The following is a 26540-nucleotide window of genomic DNA, read 5'->3' on the forward strand; positions in this document are numbered from 1 at the left end:
CCTACATTTAATTGGGGTTCCCGAGGGCACTGAAAGGGACAGAGGGCCAGGATATGTATTTGAACGAATTCTAGCTGAAAACTTTCCTAATCTGGGAAGGGAAACAGGCATTCAGATCCAGGAAATAGATCCCCCCCTAAAATCAATAAAAAACCGTTCAAAACCTCGACATTTAATAGTTAAGCTTGCAAACTCCAAAGATAAACAGAAGATCCTTAAAGCAGCAAGAGACAAGAAATCCCTGACGTTTATGGGGAGGAGTATTAGGGTAACAGCAGACCTCTCCACAGAGACCTGGCAGGCCAGAAAGGGCTGGCAGGATATATTCAGGGTCCTAAATGAGAAGAACATGCAACCAAGAATACTTTATCCAGCAAGGCTCTCATTCAAAATGGAAGGAGAGATAAAGACCTTCCAAGACAGGCAGGAACTGAAAGAATATGTGACCTCCAGACCAGCTCTGCAAGAAATTTTAAGGGGGACTCTTAAAAATCCCCTTTAAGAAGAAGTTCAGTGGAACAAGCCACAAAAACAAGGACTGAATAGATATCATGATGACACTAAACTCCTATCTCTCAATAGTAACTCTGAAGGTGAACGGGCTTAATGACCCCATCAAAAGGCGCAGGGTGTCAGACTGGATAAAAAAGCAGGACCCATCTATTTGCTGTCTACAAGAGACTCATTTTAGACAGAAGGACACCTACAGCCTGAAAATAAAAGGTTGGAGAACCATTTACCATTCAAATGATCCTCAAAAGAAAGCAGGGGTAGCCATCCTTATATCAGATAAACTAAAATTTACCCCGAAGACTGTAGTGAGAGATGAAGAGGGACACTATATCATACTTAAAGGATCTATCCAACAAGAGGACTTTACAATCCTCAATATATATGCCCCGAATGTGGGAGCTGCCAAATATATAAATCAATTAATAACCAAAGTGAAGAAATACTTAGATAATAATACACTTATACTTGGTGACTTCAATCTAGCTCTTTTTGTACTCGATAGGTCTTCTAAGCACAACATCCCCAAAGAAACGAGAGCTTTAAATGATACACTGGACCAGATGGATTTCACAGATATCTACAGAACTTTACATCCAACCTCACCTGAATACACATTCTTCTCAAGTGCACATGGAACTTTCTCCAGAATAGACCACATTCTGGGTCACAAATCGGGTCTGAACCGATACCAAATGATTGGGATCATCCCCTGCATATTCTCAGACCATAATGCCTTGAAATTAGAACTAAATCACAACAAGAAGTTTGGAAGGACCTCAAACACGTGGAGGTTAAGGACCATCTTGCTAAAAGATGAAAGGGTCAACCAGGAAATTAAGGAAGAATTGAAAAGATTCATGGAAACTAATGAGAATGAAGGTACAACCGTTCAAAATCTTTGGGATGCAGCAAAAGCAGTCCTAAGGGGGAAATACATCGCAATACAAGCATCCATTCAAAAACTGGAAAGAACTCAAATACAAAAGCTAACCTTACACATAAAGGAGCTAGAGAAAAAACAGCAAATAGATCCTACACCCAACAGAAGAGAGTTAATAAAGATTCGAGCAGAACTCAATGAAATCGAGACCAGAAGAAATGTGGAACAGTTCAACAGAACCAGGTGTTGGTTCTTTAAAAGAATTAATAAGAGAGATAAACCATTAGCCAGCCTTATTCAAAAGAAGAGAGAGAAGACTCAAATTAAGAAAATCATGAATGAGAAAGGAGAGATCACTACCAACACCAAGGAAATACAAACGATTTTAAAAACATATTATAAACAGCTATACGCCAATAAATTAGGCAATCTGGAAGAAATGGACGCATTCCTGGAAAGCCACAAACTACCAAAACTGGAACAGGAAGAAATAGAAAACCTGAACAGGCCAATAACCAGGGAGGAAATTGAAGCAGTCATCAAAAACCTCCCAAGACACAAAAGTCCAGGGCCAGATGGCTTCCCCGGGGAATTCTATCAACCTTTTAAAGAAGAAATCATACCTATTCTACTAAAGCTGTTTGGAAAGATAGAAGGAGATGGAGTACTTCCAAATTCGTTCTATGAGGCCAGCATCACCTTAATTCCAAAACCAGACAAAGACCCCACCAAAAAGGAGAATTACAGACCAATATCCCTGATGAACATGGATGCAAAAATTCTCAACAAGATACTAGCCAATAGGATCCAACAATACATTAAGAAAATTATTCACCATAACCAAGTAGGATTTATCCCCGGGGAAACAAGGCTGTTTCAATACTCGTAAAACAATCAATGTGATTCATGATATCAGCAAGAGAAAAATCAAGAACCATATGATCCTTTCATTAGATGCAGAGAAAGCATTTGACAAAATACAGCATCCATTCCTGATCAAAACTCTTCAGAGTGTAGGGATAGAGGGAACATTCCTAAACATCTTAAAAGCCATCTACGAAAAGCCCACAGCAAATATCATTCTCAATGGGGAAGCACTGGGAGCCTTTCCCCTAAGACCAGGAACAAGACAGGGATGTCCACTCTCACCACTGCTATTCAACATAGTACTGGAAGTCCTAGCCTCAGCCATCAGACAACAAAAAGACATTAAAGGCATTCAAATTGGCAAAGAAGAAGTCAAACTCTCCTTCTTCGCCGATGACATGATACTCTACATAGAAAACCCAAAGGTCTCCACCCCAAGATTGCTAGAACTCATACAGCAATTTGGTAGCATGGCAGGATACAAAATCAATGCCCAGAAATCAGTGGCATTTCTATACACTAACAATGAGACTGAAGAAAGAGAAATTAAGGAGTCAATCCCATTTACAATTGCACCCAAAAGCATAAGATACCTAGGAATAAACCTAACCAAAGAGGTAAAGGATCTATACCCTAAAAACTATAGAACACTTCTGAAAGAAATTGAGGAAGACACAAAGAGATGGAAAAATATTCCATGCTCATGGATTGGCAGAATTAATATTGTGAAAATGTCAATGTTACCCAGGACAATTTACACGTTTAATGCAATCCCTATCAAAATACCATGGACTTTCTTCAGAGAGTTAGAACAAATTATTTTAAGATTTGTGTGGAATCAGAAAAGATCCCGAATAGCCAGGGGAATTTTAAAAAAGAAAACCATAGCTGGGGGCATCACAATGCCAGATTTCAGGTTGTACTACAAAGCTGTGGTCATCAAGACAGTGTGGTACTGGCACAAAAACAGACACATAGATCAATGGAACAGAATAGAGAATCCAGAAGTGGACCCTCAACTTTATGGTCAACTAATATTCGATAAAGGAGGAAAGACTATACATTTGAAGAAAGACCGTCTCTTCAATAAATGGTGCTGGGAAAATTGGACACCCACATGCAGAAGAATGAAACTAGACCACTCTCTTGCACCATACACAAAGATAAACTCAAAATGGATGAAAGATCTAAATGTGAGACAAGATTCCATCAAAATCCTAGAGGAGAACACAGGCAACACCCTTTTTGAACTCGGCCACAGTAACTTCTTGCAAGATACATCCACGAAGGCAAAAGAAACAAAAGCAAAAATGAACTATTGGGACTTCATCAAGATAAGAAGCTTTTGCACAGCAAAGGATACAGTCAACAAAACTAAAAGACAACCTACAGAATGGGAGAAGATATTTGCAAATGACGTATCAGATAAAGGGCTAGTTTCCAAGATCTATAAAGAACTTCTTAAACTCAACACCAAAGAAACAAACAATCCAATCATGAAATGGGCAAAAGACATGAAGAGAAATCTCACAGAGGAAGACATAGACATGGCCAACACGCACATGAGAAAATGCTCTGCATCACTTGCCATCAGGGAAATACAAATCAAAACCACAGATACCACCTCACACCAGTGAGAATGGGGAAAATTAACAAGGCAGGAAACCACAAACGTTGGAGAGGATGCGGAGAAAGGGGAACCGTTTTTGCACTGTTGGTGGGAATGTGAACTGGTGCAGCCACTCTGGAAAACTGTGTGGAGGTTCCTCAAAGAGTTAAAAATAGACCTGCCCTACGACCCAGCAATTGGACTGTTGGGGATTTACCCCAAAGATACAGATGCAATGAAACGCCGGGACACCTGCACCCCGATGTTTAGAGCTGCAATGTCCACAATAGCCAAACTGTGGAAGGAGCCTTGGTGTCCATCGAAAGATGAATGGATAAAGAAGATATGGTTTATGTATATAATGGAATATTACTCAGCCATTAGAAACGACAAATACCTACCATTTGCTTCAACGTGGATGGAACTGGAAGGTATTATGCTGAGTGAAGTAAGTCAATCGGAGAAGGACAAACATTGTATGTTCTCATTCATTTGGTGAATATAAATAATAGTGAAAGGGAATATAAGGGAAGGGAGAAGAAATGTGTGGGAAATATCAGAAAGGGAGACAGAACATAAAGACTCCTAACTCTGGGAAATGAACTAGGGGTGGTGGAAGGGGAAGAGGGCGGGGGGTGGGGTTCAATAGGTGACGGGCACTGAGGGGGGCACTTGACGGGATGAGCACTGGGTGTTATTGTGTATGTTGGTAAATTGAACACCAATAAAAAATAAATTTATTAAAAAAATGAAATTCTGATGCATGAAACAACATGGATAAATCTTGAAGACATTATGCTACATAAAATAAGCCAGACACAAAAGGACAAAAATTGTATGATTCCACATTTATAAAGTACCTAGAGTAGTCAAATTCATAGAGACAGAAAGTTGAATAGCAGTTGCCGGAGCCTAAGGAGAGGAAGGAGAGGAGAAACGTGAGTTACTGTTTAATGAGGACAGAGTTTCAGTTTGGGATGTTAAAAAAGTTCTGAAGACGGATGGTGCTGATGGTTGCACAGCACTGTGAATGTACTTAATGCCACTGAACTGTGCAATTAAACATGGTTAATATGGTAAAATTTGCTATCTATATTTGCCACAATTTTTTAAAAGAAAGAACAGGGCAGCCCGTGTGGCTCAGTGGTTAGCGCCGCCTTCGGCCCAGGGTGTAGTCCCACATCAGGCTCCCTACATGGAATGGAGCCTGCTTCTCCCTCTGCCTGTGTCTGCCTCTCTCTCTGTCTCTCTCTCTGTGTGTGTGTGTGTGTGTGTGTGTGTGTGTGTGTGTCTCATGAATAAATAAATAAAATCTTAAAAGAAAGAAACAAAGAATCAAAACAGATATATTCTTAAAGACCTGGGAGAAATTTCTGCCAGAAAAAATAATTATAAAGGAAAGAGTATGTGGCAAACAGGGTCAACGCCTGCTCATATCCGTCTCTACATGTTGAAGATTGCTTACTAGAAACACCTGTGTCTCCTTGTCTGCAAGTTGTTTCTAACCATGGAAATAAGTTGTTAGAGAGTTAATGCCCCAGGAAGGCACCCTCAAGCCACTGCTGGATGGGAACAAGTATCTCAGCTTCTTTGCCTCTCTGTGAGGATAACTGAGCTATGTTCTACATGTATCCCAGAAATCCCTAGTAACACAGCTACAGTCAGACACCTCAGTAACTTGCTTGATAACACACCATTGGCTTTCTTCTCTGTCTCCCTTCTTCATTCCCCTATATTCCCTAGAATCATCTCCCAAATAAACTGTCTGCATTCAAGTCCTGGATGAAACAAAACCAAGACACAAAATTGTAAGGCCCTGATGAAAGTACCCCCACAAACAGCACAGAAAGGGGCATACCATGAGAGAAAAAAAATACTCATTTTAACATCCACGTGGCCTAGAGTTGGAAAAAAATTAAACAATACAAAAGTGGGCATACACAAACTGGCTTGCAATACTGTGCCTATACATTTAAATAAACAATATATCAAATCATAAAACTTAGAAGTGTGGTTTGGCATATCTTTATTTAATAAATACATGACTGCTTATTGTAAAGCTGGCTTTATAATTCTATTGATGTATCTTTAAAGAAAATCTTCTTTTATGGATTCTTTCGCAAATAGCTTCATAGTGGCACTAACACCACTGCAGTTTGCTGTAAAGCTCTCCTTACTCTATATGCTAAAGATAAAATCTCCAGCCTGTTTAGAACTAAAAGCTTACTGAGTGATATAAAGTACTAACAATATGTTTGCTATTAGCTCTGATATATCCCTTCTGTCAGAGAACAAAACCACACTGAGAAAATCCTCAATTCAATGCTGTTTAAAAGGAAAACACCATATAATAAAAGCTTTAACAAGCCTCCTCTCTTCAGATTAACAATCAATCCTCATTGCTTATTAAGTCACTTCGATGTCACTATTGGAGAAGGGCTATATAGGTAATTATCTGTTCTGGTCTGCAATTGAAGTCCCAATATCCAACCACTTCTGATTTACAATTAAGTCCCTAAAGTCCATGCTGATTCAAGGGAAAAGGTGAATACCAAATGCGTGGCTTTAAATGAGGACTGATGTTTTCTCACTTTTCTCCATCATCCCATTTCCCACTCTCCCTTGAGCAAATTCATCACTTCTGACAGTCCCCCTGTAAGGGGAGGTGCCATCTCCATTGGGCAAGGGATTTAACCAACTATTGGAGAGCCAGAGGGGAATGGAGCCTGAACAACTGACTCATGCATCACAGCTTGAACCACCAGACCGAGCTTCCGCCCTGAGAAGGAGATGAATCAGTCAACAGTGATTCATCTCACCAAGGAAAATGTGTTTTCCCTGTGACGGAGAAGTTCATTTTAAACATAATAATACAGAAAATGTAAAAGTTAATGAAAAGAACAGCCTGTTTAAATTCAACAGCCATGTAGGCTTCTCAATTAAACATACAAATATGTACTGTCACATGACCTGAAAAAAGTAATAAAGTGTGAACACTGTTCATAGAAATGTCTGAAAACAACTATTAAGATTTCAGTTAAAAACATCATCAAAAGAGCATGGATACAGCAGGGATATGTGCACCTTAACCTATATAAATAAACTAAACTCTAAAAACATTTTAACTTTAAAAGTTTAAACTAGGGACGCCTAGGTGGCTCAGCGGTTGATCACTCCTTTGGCCCAAGGAGTGATCCTGGAGTCCAGGGATCGAGGCTCACATTGGGCTCCATGCATGGAGCCTGCTTCTCTCTCTGCCTTTGTCTCTGCCTCTTTCTGTGTGTCTCTCATGAATAAGTAAATAAAAGCTTTAACTATCATTAAAGAGGACTCCTTTAGAGAATAATACTCACCTTTGGCAAAATCACAAAAGAAGAGAATTTTTATTATAAGCAATTTGGTGCAAATGGCTGGCTAAATTCATACATTAATTTAACAAAAATAATGACAGCTGCCATTTATTGAATGCCTACTATGTACCATCTCAAATTTTCTTAACAACTCCCAAAATAAATTATATGCATTTTATTGAGGAGGGTTTGGAGGTTCAAGAAAGTTCAATGATTTGTCCAAAGTGAAGTAAGCCTCTGGTCTGCAATTCAAACTTAAGCTATTCTTGTTCCAAAATAATCCTGACAATTCTTCACTATTCCATACTCTTTTCCTGAGATATCCGAAGCTTACCTGCACGTTTAGCAATGACAGTATAATGTGGACACTCAAAATCAAATCAGTGCATTATATGTTCTTTATCAGAGCTCTTCCTTCCCCTCACTCACACAGGCACATGCGCACACACACACATACATATACCCTACTGACAACAACCGGTTATTAGAACTATGAGTTTTTACAGCAAACTCGTTATTATTCCCACCCAGATCATTCAACTATTTTAACTGTATACTGTACAGTAGACTCAAATAGAATTAAGATTTTTCTTACATGATTAAGAGGAAGATAACCGTAAAAGAAGTAAATCTGAGATCAATGTACACATCCCTAAATTAAAGCTTCCGATCTTAGCTTTGGTTGCTCAAGGATCCAGCCACATTTATACCTCTAGTTTTGTAGTTCTGATCTTTAATCTGTATTATAAAGTATTTTAACAGTTGTTTTCATACAGGCCAAACCATGGGCACTTTACCACACTTTTCTAAGGTAAGATATAGTGTCTACTAACTCTTGTAAAGCCTTTCATACAAATAAGCCTGGTATACTTAAGACATTCACCAGGATCCTCAGCTCCATGTGACAATGTGGCCAGTTTTTAAGTTTGATGGAATAAGTAGGATTATAATACATAGTAAATTCCATATACTACTACAAATATTATTATTATTATTATAGTAATAAGTGCTAACAATTAATCTTCTCAACCCTCTAGTGTCAGTACTATTATCATCCATGTGTTATAAATAGAGTATTCTCAGGATGCATACATTATACCTTGGAAGGATTAAGTAACTCAGATAATCAGTGATATCCAAAGCCAGAAATGCCTACACTATTACGCATTGTGACTTACTGCTTCCCGATTTCCATGGAGATCTACAAGGTATTATTATATCTTTGCAGTGTCCTTGAGGCCAAGCTTAATTGTTCAACCTCACAACTGCAAGCCGTGCATGAGTTAGAGTACTGACAACTGTATTTCTAAAAGTGCTCACAATGAAGCATTCACTAATTAGGATCAACTTCAAATCCACTTCAGAGTGAAGTACTATTACTAGCATATGTTAGCCAGTCTCTATAGTCACTGGGCCAAGTGCTATGCACTGTCCATACCACAGCCGCCAGAGGCAGCTATCACTGCAGACTCCTGCCCTCAGAGGCAGCGCTGGGAGCTGTCCATAGTCCTGACTGACAACTCCGAGCTCCAGTCTGCTTTCACTTATTTCCACTCAGATTCTGTCTACTAACCAAACTCCAGTCTTCCTGTCCATAGATCCTGCTTCTAAACAAGTCTTTACATATCTTCAGTCCTATTACAATATTGCTTTGTCCAGAGTTCCACCTCCTGACCATGCATCTTTTCTAAGCCCTGCCTGCACTACCATGATCTCACCATAGCTTCATTTCCTGCTTGGATTCTTGACAAATCAGCTGACAACTATCTTGTCTAAGGTACTCTTTAAGAAATGGAAATATAAACATTGGGGTGTATGTGTCCTGCCATTTCACTGCATCTGTATCTTTGGGGTAAATCCCCAGCAGTGCACTTGACGGGATGAGCACTGGGTGTTATGCTATATGTTGGCAAATCAAACTCCAATAAAAAAAATACAAAAAAAAAAGAAATGGAAATATAAGTTAGACTACAGAGTAAATAGTAGGGATATGAGGATTACCCTTGTCATCTGTCCATTCTTATTGCTTAAGATATAGGGAAGGGGGTCCCCCCCTCTAGTAATCACAAAGCTTTCAGCCAAGTGTTACTTGAAAGTTGTTATTAAAATGAAGTCATAGATGAGAAGAGAAGAACTAGCATGGGAGACACTGATGAAACTGACTTGGGTTGTGGTGCGAAGCAAAAGATACAAGGAAGGTCCTATGGGGAAGCTAAGCCCAAATCATGCTATTTGTTTTCTAGTAGATTCTGGAAGCTAAGCAGCAGGTCCTAACAACAGCAACAAAAACACATTAAAGGGAGGAAATAATTTATAAGTTATTTAACACAAAAGAAAATAAAAATATAAATACTTTATCTTTGCTTAACATACTATTTGTAGCTCTATTACCTTTGCAAACATAAGTTTCCAGGCCTAAGTTATTAATGAAATGCTGTCTCATTAATTTAAAGTGTTTGATATATAAATAACTTTCACAAACTAATTCAAACTAGCATTGTATGACACTAGTCTCAGAGATAGTGTGAAATTTGCTTTAAAGATTGCTGCTTGCTGTCCAATAATTATACACTGTGACATTGCAGGAGGATTCTTGCTTGGCCTCCATCTTAAATTAGAAAACATTAAGCCAGTTTAAAAAAAAAAAAAAAAAAAAGATGTACCAGCATGATGCACCCTAGCAAATGCATAAACACATTTAAATTTATTTAACTAATTGCCCCCTTGGTAGCCAGGTATTTATAGCCTTAAATTGTTTACTTTTTTAGAAATACCACTGTGGGAATCATCTCATGGTCATTTTTCTCACAACACAGCAATTTATTCTTGTCACAAAACTGGTATTTTGTGGTAAATGGGTTCACCCTAATGACCACAGCTCAGCACTAATTAGCATTTTTTAATATTTAATTTATTTATTCATGACAGACAGAGAGAAAGAGAGGCAGAGACACAGGCAGAGGGAGAAGCAGGCGCCCTGCAGGGAGCCTGATGTGAGACTCGATCCCGATCCCCGGTCTCCAGGATCACACCCCAGGCTGAAGGTGGCACTAAACTGCTGGGCCACTGGGGCTGCCCAATAACTAGCATTTTAATAAAAGTTAGGTACAATAGTGAACAAATACATGCATCCTCTTGCTAGCAAAGGTATAAATACAAAAATCAGTGTGGGATTTAACTTCTTAATATAAAACCTAAAAAGTTTAAGGAACTTTAAAAAAGATGAGAATTTAGGAAGAAAAATACTTATCTTCTGACTGAACCTCAAGGGCAATAGGCAAACTCTTTTTTTAAATATTATGTTATTTAGAATTTGTTAGTGCTTGCTTCGGCAGCACATATACTAAAATATATAGAATTTGTTATTTAATATTATGTCATTCTCAAACCCAAGTTAGAGAATTGTTGATTGCCTTCATGTTCACTGTGTTTTCCTGGAGGGGTCAGAGTTGTAGGGTTGGTGTCTCCCACTACCAATACTTCCCTTTTCTTCTAGGATAAATCTGTGGAATTCTTCTAGAAAGTTCCATAAGGATCATCTAGTGTAACCTTTCATTTCACAGATGAGAAGGAAAGCCAAGAGATGCCAAAGGACTTTTCCAAAGCTACACAGGCAAAGCTAGAACCTAAAACTTCTGACAACATATAAAATGTTCTTTCCACTATACTAATCTGCTTCATATAGAATTTGTGTTTCTAGCTGTCTTTTAGATAAACTTGACCACTGTTGTGTAAGTGAGGCAAAAAGAGTTCTACCATAACTATAAGCGAACAAAGAACTAACTGTTGCCTCTGAATTTTAACTAAGATTCTTGGGGTTTTTTTCTTGGTTTCTACTGAAAAAGAATAGAAATTTTTATAAATCTATTCCTATTTCTATTATTTTTCAAATATATTTTATTTCTTAACTCCATCCAGAAACTGAAAGTCTAGAAAACCTTTACTTTATCAAAATGCTATGTGATTTTATAATTTTGATTGTGTAAGAAAGAATAATCTATGATCCTTAGGCCACACACTCTAAATTCTAAACACACAGACATTTATATCTTAAGTTACATTTTATTAAGTTTGCTAACTTATCCCTTTCAAACTCTACTCTGAATTCTCACCAAAGACTCTTCCTTTCTAAATGCCAAAACAGAATTTCACAAAAATGGACCTAATAGTGTTTAGAGGTAAAATGGTGAGACGCCCTAGGATTGGTTTGTTTGTTTGTTTGTTTGTTTGTTTGTGATATAATTGACAGATAACATTATATTACTCTCAGGTGTGCAACATAACAATTCAATATATGTGTATATTATCTAGTTAAGACCCATTGCCACACATAGTTACAAAACTTTTTTCTTGTGATAAGAACTTTTAAGATTTACTCACTTAGCAACTTTCAAATATACAATAATGTTATTAATTATAATCACCATGCTGTACACTACATTGCCAGGATTTATTTATTTTATAACTGGAAGTTTGTACCTTTTGACCCCTTTCACCCATTTCATCTACTTCCACTGCCAGTCCCTGACAACCACCAGTCTTATTCTCTGCTATCTAGGAGCTCAGGTTGTTTTTGTTTTGTTTATTTATTTGTTTGTTTTAGATTGTTTTATATCTCCCCCGCAAATGAGATCATTTGGTAATTTTCTCTTATCTGATTTCTTTCACTTAGCATAATGCCCTCAAGGTCTATAAATGTTGTTGCAAATAATGCCCCAGTCTTTATACAAAGAAACAGAGAAGGATATTTAGAGAGCCAAACACTTCCCAAAAAAATCTCATAAAATACTTTTTAAAACATGGATATGATATCATACAAAACTTAGAAAGGAATTTCTAAAAAGGCAGAAGTGAGAAATTAGCACAAGTGAGTGGCAAGGAATACAGAAAAAGAGAAGATTATGAATACTCTATTCATCAAATAATTGGGGGAAAAGAAATTGCATATCATAATTTAATTGTCATAAGAATGTTTGGTCATAATTTTTGTTCAGTTATTATCAGAGGTGATTGTATATGTATTACTACTATATGACATTACAACAACAACAACAACAACAAAATCCTACTGCCTAATTTAAGGAAAGAAAATTACTCAAATAGGGATCCCTGGGTGGCGCAGCGGTTTGGCGCCTGCCTTTGGCCCAGGGCGCAATCCTGGAGACCAGGGATCGAATCCCACATCGGGCTCCCAGTGCATGGAGCCTGTTTCTCCCTCTGCCTGTGTCTCTGCCTCTCTCTCTCTCTTTCTCTCTCTCTCTCTCTATCATAAATAAATAAAAATTTAAAAAAAGAAAATTACTCAAATACAAACAGAACAGTGAGTTAATGTGCACTCCAGAAGATACCATGATCTAGCCAATATTTTCTATAGTAACTACATGATTCCCAGATAATAAACTTTTTCCATAAGGAAAGAATTCCCCTAATGGCCATGCATGTGACTCTTAAATTGCTAGAGGATTTCAAGATGTCCAGCCCAGACTCAGCATCTCCAAACAATAAAAAGTGTATAGAATGTACAAGTGTCAGGTTCAGACAGGTCAGAAACAAAGACCAAGAAGATCAACCAAGATGGTATAGTCAAGGTAAGAAGAAACCCAAAGACTGGAGAAATGGAAGGATAGAAGGTAAAGGAAGGTAATCCAGATCCCAGGGTAAGGTATCAGGAGGCAAAAAAATAGTGACTCAGGCAGAAGTCCTTTTCCTGGTAGATCAGACCCTTCCCAACCTGGTTCTCATTTGCCTCTTCAGCCTCATGCCTCAGAAATACTCACACTGTCACAGTTCTGTGCCTCTGTTTGGCATTCTCTTTCTTAATTCACTCAGAAAATTTAACTCTCCTCAGGACAGAATTCAATATCACCCCCACACACACAAATAAATTGGCTTTGAATATGCCCAGGAGGCTTGGCCACACCATCATAATGCTCCCAATGTACTTTATGCAAACCAGCATCATAACATGTATTGTTATATTTTAGCTGCTTGTGTGGCAAGTGACCCCATTTGCTAAAATCTCCCTGAGAGCAGGTACTGCCTCTTAATCACTGATTTCCCAAAAACACCAAGAACACAGTGCCTAATGCATCACAAGTTCTCAAATATTTGAATAAATGAACTCCTCTATAATAACACTTATGTTCTAATATAATGATTTATATTCTGTATTTCCTTAAGAATAGAAGCTATCATATTCATTCTCTTCCTCTAGTGCTTAGCTCAAGTTCTGCCAAAGTACATATGCTCAATAAATATTTAACAAATTAGCAAATGAGTGAAAAGCTCTTCTTCAATTGTTTATACAGACCAAGTCTAAGAAGAATTATACAAAGTCCCAAAAGGTGCTTTGAATATTGGAATAACAACAGCAATATAAGAGACACAGCAACTTATTAGCTGTATCTCCTCAATCAATCTCTCTGTGCCTCAGTTAAGGTCACTAGCTATAAACTGGGGATAGTCATACCTAGTGTTATTAATAGTAATAGCATTGTCGTGAAGATTGGAAGATTACCTAACACATAGAAAGCACTATCACAGTATCGTTACTGCTCCTGCTGCTGCTGCTGTTAGAGCTCTGAATTAGCAAGGAAAGTTTTAAAATGAGAGTAAGTGAGCAGCAATCTATCAAGAAGGGCTCATGTCTCTTCTTATTAAGCAGAGTAGAATTGACCAAAACACAAAGGAAGCAATCAAAAGTCCCAGCCATAAAATATATTGGCCATTTGACTTTGCTTATATCATTCACCAGTATATATGTCGGTAACATCTTTATTCATTCAATAGATACATGTGAGCAACTACTATGCAAAATACTAGAGGTACTATGGTAAACAATACACACATGAAGGGTTACAGACTAGTGAACCCAATTCCTTCCACTCTAAAATGAGAGTGTTATTCTGAAGATTCAAGATAAGAGTATCATCTCCTGGTGTGCTTGCGTGGTTCAGTTGGTTAAGCTTTGCATGCTGCTCAGGTCACGATCTCATGGTCCTGGGATTGAGCTCCATGTCAGGCTCCCTGCTCAGCGGGGGGTCTGCTTCTCCCACTCCCTCTACTTCCTCCCCCCTGCTCATGCTCTCTCTCTCTCTCTCTCTTTCATGAATGAATGAATGAATAAATAAATAAATAAATAAATAAAATTTATTTTATTAATAAATCTTTTTAAAAAAAGACTATCATTTTTCAAACTACTTCCAAAAATTATGCCCACTTCTCTCCTCTGCTGGGACCTGCTATACTGAGCCAGTGTTAGTAATGTGGCTATGGTGTGTCTACCAAGTGTATAACTAGAGGGAAGGTAAAGAATAATTAGATTAGATGTTCTACGTGATTCATCCCACAGTTTCAGTATCATGAGTAAACCACACTGTAAAGTTATTACTCTAAGAGGACTTTATTGCCCTGAAACCACAGCCTTCACACACAACTATCAATTCACAAATACATACTGTTTGGTAAAAAAAAAAAAAAAAAAACATGAAACTAAGAAAACTGAATATTAAAAATCTGTCTTTTCTGCTGACAGAACAACATCTATCCTTTTGTGAGTGAGTGAGTTTTCCACTCTTTGTAGATACTTATGTAAAAATAAAATAAATCATAAAGAAAATTAAAGGTTAGCAACACAAAAGAGTTAGATGTACAACAATAAAGCAAGCCTATGAAAATGCAGTATGGGTTTAAATGGAGAGAAGATATCTGGGAACCAAGAACCTATTAGTAAGCTACATGTTAAGAAAAGCCAGAATTGTATTCAGTACAGAGGCTGGGCAAAAAGCTGTTCAGTTAAGTGACACTGGTCAAAATAGTCCCACTAGTGTGGAAGTTGGGTATTAGAAAAGTTCTTTCAAGAGAAGAACAGTCACCAAAGTAATGTGCGAAAGGACAAATTAAATCTCAATAAATGAACAAAGTGCAATAAGGCCAAAAGAAAGATCAAGTGTTTTTCAAGTGATTGATGTGATTAAAGTTAGAACAATGAACATTCTGCTACTGAGATGCAAATTAGACAGTAGAAAAATTATGCACCATCATGATACTCTGACAAGTGTCTTAGATCTTTTTCCTTGAGAAAAGTAAAATATGCTATCTGATATGTATGTAAGCTCTACTTCACCTTTAAAAAACCTTTGTCTAAAGTAAGAAAAAAGTTACTTATCAACATGTCTAAAATACCAGCAAACTCTTTACTAAGTTTGGCAGCCCCATGATTGTGGTAATAATACAGATAAATTTTCCCTTCATAATGATAACACTTAAAAACAGAAGTGTAAATACTTCCACAAAGCTGGAATAGAGTGAGTAAATACCAAAACTCCTTTTTCCAAATTTTTAAGAACTATTTTACAAAACCATATTAAACATATTTGTGTATTCACACTTGTGTACATATATACCCTTACACATACAACAGTACTCAAAATTAATGTTAAAAGATTAATATGCACCAGATTCACATGCAACTTCCCACAAGATTCCACACTCATTGGAAAAGAGTTAGGAAGAGCATCCAACCAAAAGTCTGCAAAGAGTTAGGAAGAGCATCCAACCAAAAGTTTAGGAAGAGCATCCAACCAAAAGCCACCTGGATGGCTCAGTGGTTGAACGTCTTCCTTTGGCTCAAGTCCTGATCCCTGGGCCCTGGGATCAAGTCCCACATCAGGCTTCCTGCAGGGAGCCTGCTTCTCCCTCTGCCTATGTCTCTGCCTTTCTCTGTGTGTCTCTCATGAATGAATAAATAAAATCATTTTTAAAAAGTCTACATTCTAAACTAAAGTTGCACAACAGGAAGGTGAATAAGAGGAAGCCCCATCAACTCCTCATGCCCGCAGCAAGCAGAATTAACCCTTATCAAGAAAGTAAAGACCAGAACCATTCAATGGAGCCTGTAAAAAAGAATCTACTTTACACTGCCTCATCTCTGGGGTCAGTAGCCCTCAGAGAAAGTGCTGTGAAACAGACCTTTTCACACATTGCTGATAAAACTGTAAATTAAAAAACCGTTCAGGAGATTTATCTAGCAATATGTTTTAAGAGTCTGAAAAAATGTTCTTTGCCTTTCACTCAATAAACTCAAAGCTTAAGAAAGAACCTTAAAGATGGGAAATAAGCCTAATTCATAGAACAAAAAATTGGGAACTACCTAAATATGCCCTGTTATGTAAAATCTACCTAGTGGAATATCGTGTGTCCACTTAAAGTAAATACACATATGTAGACAGATAGATATATAAAATAAGAAATTTTATGCTCTATTATAAGTAAAGTAATAAAGAGGCAAAATTATTCATAATACATATTCACAATATGTAACATCTTTAGCTGTGGGGCAGATTGGCCACACTAAAACCTTAAAAAGCTTATCAAACTCATAAAGCTAATCATTCCCATAACACTTCTCATCCCCATTCTTTTTTGCCACCTTCAGAAACCAAACTTCCAGCCCCACCATTATTAACCACTCAATTATTTCCATATAATTCTGTAGATCCTCCATCAAACTCTTGTCCCACTTCTTCCTGCCTTTCCAAATCCTTCCCTTCACCTTCTTCCATCCCTGAAAACACTATTCGCGGCAATTCTCTTCATTAGAGGCTGTTTCTTTTCTTTTTTTACCACTTGTACCTCAGAACTCCATGCTCCCCATTACCATCTATGTCATACCTCCTCTCTTCTACAAACTGCCCCATTATCACCAACACAGATTACTATCTTATACTTCATGGTGTATTAAAATAGCTGTAATTAGATGAAATCTACATTTTTCCACCATCAATTCCACCAACTTACCTGTATTGCTACACATACCACCTTCTTACCTATTACAAGGTCAACAACCTCTCCACTTGTACTCGGAATCCATTCTGGCTTCTAAAGCATTTTGTTCATCCAATTCTCTCTAGCATCAATTTCCCCCTCTACTGCCTCATTACCATTTGGCAAACAAACATGACTTCATAACCTCCTCTTAAACTTCTTAAAGTAAACTTATTAAAATAAAGAGTGGTGCCTGGGTGCCTCAGTCGGTTAAGCACCCGACTCTTGGTTTCGGCTCAGGTCATGATCTCAGGGTCCTGGGATGGAGCCCCATGTCAGCTCCACACTCACCGCAGAGGGATACTCCCTCCCCCTCTGCCCCTTCTCTCTCTATCTCAAATATAAATAAAATCTTTAAATAAATAAATAAATAAATAAATAAATAAATAAATAAATAAATAAATAGAAAACATCCCTTTCTCCAGACTCTTCCAACTATGACCACGTTTTCCTCCTCCCCTTCATAGCAACATTCCCGAATATAATTAATTCAATTCATTGTCTCCATTTCATTTTTCTCTATGTATTCATATCAAGCTTTCCTCCTCACCACTCCACTGAAACATGATATATGAAGGTCAGCAAAGACCTCTATCCTGCCAAAACATCTCAGCAACATTTGACACAGTTAGCCACTGCCTAGTTCTTGAAACAATGTCTACAATAGGCTTCTGAATACTACTCTTATCCAACTTCCCACGTCCCTCACTGGCCACTTTTTTCTGCTTCTCTGAAGTGAGCAGGTCCTCACTGTCCACCAGCTTGCTAATTTTTAAAGTGTAAGGCCTCCATACACAGATTTCTGTACCGACAGCCTCTGCCTGAGGGAGCTCATCCAATCCCATAGCTTTAAATACCTCAAATGTAAGTAGAACAACTCTTAAAATTTGTATCACTGCCCCAGACTATATCAGAATCAGGATATTTGGCAGGAATCTCACGTGAAAACTGGTCAAAACAGAACTACTGATTCCCATTCTGTAGACACTTCCCACCCCTACCCCCAAACATTCTCCATATCTCAGGATCTGGTATCACAACTATCTAGGTACCTTGTCAAAACCCAAAAATTATCCTGACTCCTCTTCCCCTCAACCTCAGGTGAAATTCATCAGTAAGTTCTATCATATCAACCTCTAAAATGTATGCAGCATCTAACCATTTCTCATTGACTTTTCTGTTCTGCTGCAGGCCTGACCACCATTATTTTTCACCTGAACTAGTCAAATAGTTTCCTAGCTAGTTTCTCTATTTCTGCTCTTGCTCCCCTACAGTCCATTCTCCAACCAACAGCCAGAGTGATATATCTAAAGCATATATATGATCTTATGATTCCCCTACTTAAAATCCTCCTTAGGATTTTTTTTAAGATTTTATTTATTTATTCATGAGAGACACAGAGAGAGAGTCAGAGATATCGGCAGAGGGAGAAAGCAGGCCCCCTTTGGGAAGCCTGATGTGGGACTTGATCCCAGGACCCCAGGATCACAATCTGAGCCAAAGGCAGATGCTCAACCACTGAGCCACCCAGGTGCCCCCTGTTCAGGTTATTTAAAGCAGAATAAAATTCAACCTCTTTACCATGGACTTTGAGGATCTATATGATCTGGCTCCTGCTTCCCTCTGTCCTCATTTTGTTTTGTTTTCTACTTTTCTTACTATGATTTATACACACTTTTTTTTCCTGTCCTCAAATCTGCCATCCTCCTTCCCAGGTCAGGGCCATGGTGCTTGCAGTTCCTACAGCTGGGAATGCTCTGTTACAACTAATTAATAATCATAATCATAATCATATCTCAAATTTACTAAGACTTCATAGGTACCAAGCCCCACGCTAAGAGCTTTATAGTATTAACTCATTTGTACTGGTCTGGGTCCTTTAAGAAGAAGATGCCAAAATAGAACCAAGTATGTAAGAAATTTATTAGGAGAGATATCTTCATGAGAAAATGAGGAGGGAGCAGGAAGAAGCCAGGAGAGATGCCAGACCATGATGCAAGTCTGATACCAGGTAAAGAAGAGAAGGGGCAGCCCTGGTGGCTCGGTAGTTTAGCGCCACCTTCAGCCCAGAGCCTGATCTTGGAGACCCAGGATCAAGTCCCACATAAGGCTCCCTGCATGGAGCCTGCTTCTCTCTCTGCCTGTGTCTCTGCCTCTCTCTCTCTCTCTCTCTCTCTCTCTGTGTGTGTGTGTGTGTGTGTGTGTGTGTGTGTTTCTCAAGAATAAATAAATAAAATATTTTTTAAAAATTAAAGAAAAGGAAGGAGGAAAGAGATAAGGAAGAAAGGAGATATATCTTAATTTGTCACACAAAAGTTTACCAAGGCTCAAGTCAAAGTCACCTGTAGAAGGAGTCCTATGTCAAAAAAAAAAAGAAAAGAAGGAGTCCTATGTCTCTCAGGAATGGATCTACCTTCCTGTCTCCACCATGTTTGGTCGTTGGCTGAGCAAAGCCCTCACAGGAGCTGTCATCTTGGTACAAATGCAGTAATGGGCTTCATGGTGCAATGGCAATCTCTCCAGTCAGAAACCTGAAAGGCACATTCTCCTGGGCACCATATCTTTAATCTTCTCCAAAGCCCTATGAAGAAGGATTTATTCTTTCCATTTAAAGATGAGAAAATGAGGCACAAAAGGTCACCCATTTAGCATATGACAGAGCCAATGGGAAGATTCAGGTTGTGGGGCTCCAGGTCCCTCATACCAAATACCACCTCCTCAGAAAAATAAGATCCCAGAAAAAGCAAGGCCTTGCCCTCCCCCAAATTTTGCTCTATTTATTGTATCTTCTTAGCACATTTTAGTACATAAAATCATCAATTTTACATGTTTCACTTTGTCTTCCCTCCACTAAGATAGTAGACTTCCTGTAGATCTAGTTGGCAGAAGTGGGTGCAAGAGGGGGTAAAGTGAACAGTCAGGAATGATTCTCAGATTTCTAACTTTAGCAACTGAGTGGATAACAAGTTGAAAATTTTCCTAATTCAACAGCCAAAACCAAACATGAAAAAAACTCTAGACACACTCATATTAAAATCAAGAACACACTTAAAATCCCCTCTCTTACCTCTGTTTACTATAGACCCATCTAGAAGTTCTAAAAGAATAGAGCAAAAACTTTAACACGTTATGTCTTTTGGAAAGGAAAAAAAAAAGGAGTGATTTTATTATCTACCTAATAAAATCCAAGAGAATTAACTAAAAAAAAAAAGAAAAAGAAAAAGAAAACTAATATAAGTATACAAAGGACTTAGAGTTTTCCTAAATACTAATAGTAACTATTTAGAAGTACAATGGAGAAAAGATTACATTCATAATACAAATATATATATAATATTTGGCAATATGATTAACAAAATATTAAAACCTCTATGAAGACAATGACTAGACTTTACACCAAGAAATTTAAAATACTATTATATACAGAGGCCATATTCCTTTTTTTTTTTTTTGATTTTTTATTTATTTATGATAGTCACAGAGAGAGAAAGAGAGAGAGGCAGAGACACAGGCAGAGGGAGAAGCAGGCTCCATGCACCGGAAGCCCGATGTGGGACTCGATCCCGGGTCTCCAGGATCGCGCCCTGGGCCAAAGGCAGGCGCCAAACCGCTGCGCCACCCAGGGATCCCCAGAGGCCATATTCCTGAATAGATAAACTTAATAACTAAGGATGTAAATTCTTCCAAAATTAGTTTCCAGTTCTTCCAAAATGTAGTTTACAGATCTACTTCAGTTGTATATAAATATTAGCAGAAATTGTTTCAAAACATGATGGATGAATTCCAAAATTCTTTGAGACTGAATAATTAAAAAAAAAAAAAGCAAAGACTATCAGGAATGGCGATATCTTACCAGATCTTAAAATGTATTACAAAACACAACAGCCTATAAATTCAACAGTCTGCAGCATGGTTCTATAAGAACTTTACAATCAAATTTATGACTATAAACACATAAAATGTAAAAATCTACTATCTTTTATAGCATACATAAAACTTTTGTACATGAAAATACAGGCATACAGACTCGTAGAAGAAACCAACACATAGCACTCACTTAAAAGAGGAAAGGCAGGTCGTTATCTCAAGTCACATCTATTAACTTAAATAAAGATCCAAGTTAAAGATAAAATCATAAAACAACTAAAAATAAAAATAATACCTGATCTCATAAAAGAGAGATACATTTCTATGACAATATTGTAAAGGTATTAAAATCATTTTGAAAAATATTTAATAACTTTCGAAAACATGACTTAAGTAAGCAAAATCAAAATGACATAATAAAAAGAAAGCTCTCTATCAAAATAATTATTATTTGAGTCTTCACTATTGAAGAGAGAAGGAAAATTCATTGAAATATAAAAGTATTCTTTTATTAATTGGCCACTTACAGATGTTCCCAAATGTGCCTTTCTACTTAACTATACTGACCATTCTGGTAAAATAGATATAGATAGATGATAGATAGATAGATAGATAGATAGATAGATAGATAGATGATAGATAGTCAGTCAACCATAGCTATTTATCAGATGTATATATCCCCTGGGAAAATTAGTCCTTAGGAAAATTGATAAAGCTCTTGAGTGTTTTAACATAAATGGTAGTATGTATATATATATATATATATATATAAATATATATATATATATATATATAAAGGATGCATGACAACAGACAATTTTGTCCAAAAAATTAAGCTAAAACACCTGATTGATTTCTTGTTTTTCATTAACAATGAATTGACAGGTAAAACTAACATTAATTGTCAGTTGGTGTTCATATGTTGTTTTCATTTTCATCTTGTTTTTCAACACTAAGTTCCAATCAAACCTTTTCCCCACTTTGGCTGACAAAATTTTAAGATGGCTCCAAGATTCCTGCCCACTGTTATACCTATACCTAAAGATAAGATAGTTTTCTCATGACTATTGTTGTACTATGTAGCAGAAGGGATGCTGCAGATTAATTAAGCTCTCTAATTACTTGACATTGAGTTCATGAAAAAAGAAATTATCCTGGTGGACCTGACTTACTCAGGCAATCCCTTAAAATGGACTGGAGGGGGATCCCTGGGTGGCACAGCGGTTTGGCGCCTGCCTTTGGCCCAGGGCGCGATCCTGGAGACCCGGGATCGAATCCCACGTCGGGCTCCCGGTACATGGAGCCTGCTTCTCCCTCTGCCTGTGTCTCTGCCTCTCTCTCTCTCTCTCTCTCTCTCTCTCTCTGTGATTATCATAAATAAATAAAAATTTTTTAAAAAATGGACTGGAGGGATTGGAATTGTAAGAGACATTCTCTTCCTAGGACTGGAGAGGCAAAATGCCTTAGTGTGAAGAGGGCCATGTGGCAGAGCACAGAGGGCAGCCTCTAAGAGCTGAGAATGGCCTCCAGTTGGCAGCCATCAGGAAACCAGGAACTTTACTCCTACATCTGATAGAAACTGAGTTTTGTCAATCACCAGTGACCTGGGAAGAGGCCCCGAGGTCCATATGAGATTGCAGCCCCATGTGACAGATACCTTGACACCCACCAAGTGAGACACTGAGCAAAGGACCCAACAAAAACCCATATTTAAGATCTGTGTAAACTGTAAAATAATTTGTGTGTTGTTTTAAGTTACTAAATTTGTGATAATGTGTTACACAACAGCAGAAAAGCAAGACTCCTACTTTGACTATGACATTTTAATTCCCATCTTAAAGTATATATTCATATTAGATGTCACTTTTCTGGTACCAATTACCATGGATAATAAGGACCTTATATACTTGAGTGATTATTTGATAATTGTCTGTCTCTCTATCAGATTTCAAGCTCTGTAGGAGGCAGAAAGTATATCTGTTTTGCTCACCATTACAGCCTCACAGCCAGCACAGAGCAATTACTCAATATAAGTGTTGAATAAAAGAATGTCCTCATTATTTGGTTTCATGTCTCTCATGAGCCCCTGAAAGTATCTGTTAGAAAGAAGAAGAAAGAAAGAAAGAAAAAAGAAAGAGAGAGAGAGAGAAAGAAAGAAAGAAAGAAAGAAAGAAAGAAAGAAAGAAAGAAAGAAAGAAAGAAGAAAGGAAAATGCCTCTATTCTCTCTTCAAAGAATACACGTGAAAATCTGGAAAATACAACATGCAAAAGACTCATCTGGCAACCCACAATCAGAGAAATGCTTTGGCCCTGTGGGAAGGCACTGAGCGGTCTTGGGTAAAGCTGCCAATAGTGCCAGGCTGCAAAAAGCAGCTTCAGCTATGAGCCTAAAGCCAGATGTTCTAGACACATCAGCTCTGCCTCCATTCATCGCCTGCCTCTCCAGCTCCTGACAGCTAGACATCTGCTCTTTGTTGATGAAGATTCCACACTATGCACCTCTAAGACAGCCCACTTTCAGGCACAATGTCTATTGCCTCAGCTCATCTAGATGCAGTACGGAACACTGCTCAGCCAGTGTCCTTTGTTGGCCATTCTTTGCCCCATAGGACCTCTGAGCTGTTCTTGCCTCCCAGTTTTACCACTTCCACATATCTTCTCCTTACCATCAAATGCTACACTCCCCAAGACTGGGCTTTTGCCTTAGTTCCTCAATTTCTGCCCTTTTTTTAAGATTTATTTATTTATTTATTTATTTATTTTAGAGAGAGAGAGAGAACGTGGTGGGGGGGGGGGGCGTGCAGAAGGAAAGCGAGAATCTCAACCAGACTCCCCAATGACCAGAGAGCCCAGTGTGGGGCTCGATATCACAACCCTGAGATCAGATCTTACAGCCCTGAGATCATGACCTGAACTGAAACCAAGAGTCTGACCCTTAACCACCTGGGCCACCCAGGCACCCCTCAATCCCCATCTTATGCTGCTATTCACTTCCCGACAGCCTGAAGCCCCATCTCTGAACTCTAATCTGGTCACTTGTCCATAGATTGTTGTGTCCTCCTCCAGCCTGGATTGACGACACTGGATTCCCCAGCCTGGGCTTCAGATAGAAAGTCTGTGTCATGGTTACCTCAAGCACAGCTGAGCTGCCCTTTGACTGTACTATGCCAGTGCTCAGTCAAGACTGCACTCCTACCTACTTCCACCATTATTCCACAGAAAATAAGTCTCCAACCTACTTTGACCTCCTTTTCTCCTTCTTATTCACCTCTTTTTGCCAGGAGAAACCAGAAGACTTGCAAACTCTCTCACTCCACATCCCAGTGTGATATAATAAGGAACCCCACATAGTAGGGAATATTCTCACATATAGATCTCAACAAAGAATTCATTCATAATTAGACACATTTTAAATTTGTTTTTATATTACCTAAAATTGTAAGAATATTTATTCTGTGCCCACCTTACCTCATTGCCTCATGTCAAATACCACCTCATGAGCATTTTATATTGGTGGAAATTTAAATTTAACATTTATATAAGTATTTTCACTATTACTATACTATACTATACTATTTCACTATTACTATACATCTACCTAATGTCTTCTGAAAACATAATTTCAGGTTTTATTAAATGTATTTTAAGCATTTTTTTTCTGAAGACATTTGACCAGTAATGTAATAAAATAAAGTTTAAATTTGTTAGCAAGTTTTTTTTTTGGACATATATTCTTTCACATAATAATCTCTTTTCAACACACTGCTTTCTGCACATGTCATATTCATAAAGTGAAATACCAAGTTTGATGGCAATTAGTGGCTTTCAAAACCGCTAATATTTAATGAGTTCAACCTAAGGTATCAAACCTTAATTAATCAAAATATAAATTGTTACTCCCATTACAACTACTATATATTTATTTATAAAATGTATAAAAGCTGTATGTGTAGTTTTCTGCCTTCTATAGTCAATTAACTACCTGGTATCTATTAATTTTCTTTCCTAAAATTGGCCACAATTTAAAAGCAAATTTTGAACAACTTAAAATTTATTTTTTTTTTGAACAACTTAAAATTTAAATACAAAACCACTTTCATAGGCATTATTTCAAGATGTTAATATCCTTTTTTCCCTTTAGTAACCAAGATATTATCTTTGAACATCATTAACTAGTTTCACGAATCCTTTCAGGAATTTAAATTTTTTTTAATTCTTTTTAAGATTTTATTTATTTATTCATGAGAGACACAGAGAGTCAGGGACACAGGCAGAGGGAGAAGCAGGCTCTCTGGGGGGAGCCCCTTGCAGGAGTCAGTCCCAGGACTGCAGGGATCAGCCCTGAGCCAAAGGCAGACGCTCAACCACTGAGCCACCCAGGTGCCCCTGTTTTTTTAAATTTTTAAAAAACTTTCAACCTTACTACATAATAGACTTAACTGGGGAGCTTTTAAAAGGCCCACCACCAAAGTCCTTGATCCAAGAGGTCAGACATAGGACCCAAGTATTACCATTTTTGAAAACTCCCCGGGTGATTCTAATGCCTAGCCCGTCTGAAGACTGCTGCCATACTGTAACCACAGACACAAGATGAAAGTTAGGTGTGAGGTAATTCAAGAAGCACAGAATGGTGGTAAAAGATACTTGTTAAGGCTGGCCTAAGGACTAGGCTCTACCCAATGCTCCTACTTCTGCCATGGGTGTACTCTCTGAGTATTCTGCAGGCTTAGACACCCCCATTTAGGAGAGAAAGGACACTTCTACCACTGGTAGGACAATGCTGTCTCCAGGTGTGTTGAGATGAGAAACAGACCCAGCTGATGGAGGTTCAGAGATGGTGTTTGAGGTTCCCCAACACCTTGCTCTACCTGTTGTGTCACATGTCCTGTGTTTACTGAAGGAGGGATGACTGGTTCTAGAGAAGCATTTTCTTCACTTATTTACACAGAGATATCCTACTCAGACATACTCTTTCTCTCTCTCTCTTTCCCATCAACCTCTTTGATAGAATGTTTTCACTTATTTTTCTGAACACAATACATATTAGAAATTGTTATTTATTCATATTTATGGAAATGGTCTCAGGTTATCTCAGATTCCCTTTAGCATACATTCCCCACTGCAGCTCCTTAGTTGCTCCACTTCAAGTACTAAGGGTTTTCATGCTCTCTTTACATCCTTTCCCTCTAAACCTATTCTTAACAGGTGGTATAACAAGTCACCTTAACACTAGTGTGTGTTGAATTCGATATATTCTCTTTAGACTCCAAATCTAATGGTGGAACTAAAGGTTTTGTCCTCTTTTTAAAAGGATTATATACAAGCAAAGGATATTTCTTTTGAATGGGTAGTCTTTCCTGGCAAAACTGAATCAACACCCAACAGGGAGCCATTGACTCCTACACTCCATACTAAGATTACCAGTAAGCTAAGTGTTCATTAAAATCATAATATTAGATAGAGAGATAAAGAAAGGAAAAAAATTGACCTTTAATTTGGTTCATTTGCTTTGATCCAAACAACTGAAGAAAACTGGATTGCTCCATTCCACTGTTCCCACATCATCTTTTCAAAATTGTCCAATTAAAACTATTTTGCACAATGTAGGAAATGAAACCCTGTAGAGAA

The sequence above is a fragment of the Canis aureus genome, chromosome 6 (assembly GCF_053574225.1).
Source record: "Canis aureus isolate CA01 chromosome 6, VMU_Caureus_v.1.0, whole genome shotgun sequence".
NCBI lineage: Eukaryota > Metazoa > Chordata > Mammalia > Carnivora > Canidae > Canis > Canis aureus.